Below are 319 nucleotides of genomic sequence, written 5' to 3'. Positions count from 1 at the left end.
CCTGGTTTTCGCGTGGCAGGGAGGGTCTGGGGGCTCCGGAGCCACCTGCTTAGGGCCACTGCGCCGGGCACCTCCGCAGGGCCCTGCGCGCCCAGGTGTGAGCCGCGGCGCCGAGGGATGTTGTTTGTTTCTTCGGCTCAAAACTGCAGAAGAATTTAGATGTGCTCGGCTCAAGTCTTGCAAACCCCTTGAGGGTACGGGTGGCCACGGGTGGTCAGATGTCCTGGAAGTAAGGGGCTGTGCAGCTGGAGAGCCAAGCTGGCTCTTTGACACGGGAGAGGTGAAGGTGTGTTGGTGACAATCCTGGCTTTTCCTGATA

The sequence above is a fragment of the Acanthisitta chloris genome, unplaced genomic scaffold (genome assembly GCF_000695815.1).
Source record: "Acanthisitta chloris isolate BGI_N310 unplaced genomic scaffold, ASM69581v1 scaffold6888, whole genome shotgun sequence".
In the NCBI taxonomy this organism is placed as follows: domain Eukaryota; kingdom Metazoa; phylum Chordata; class Aves; order Passeriformes; family Acanthisittidae; genus Acanthisitta; species Acanthisitta chloris.
Note: the sequence above shows the minus strand (reverse complement) of the source record.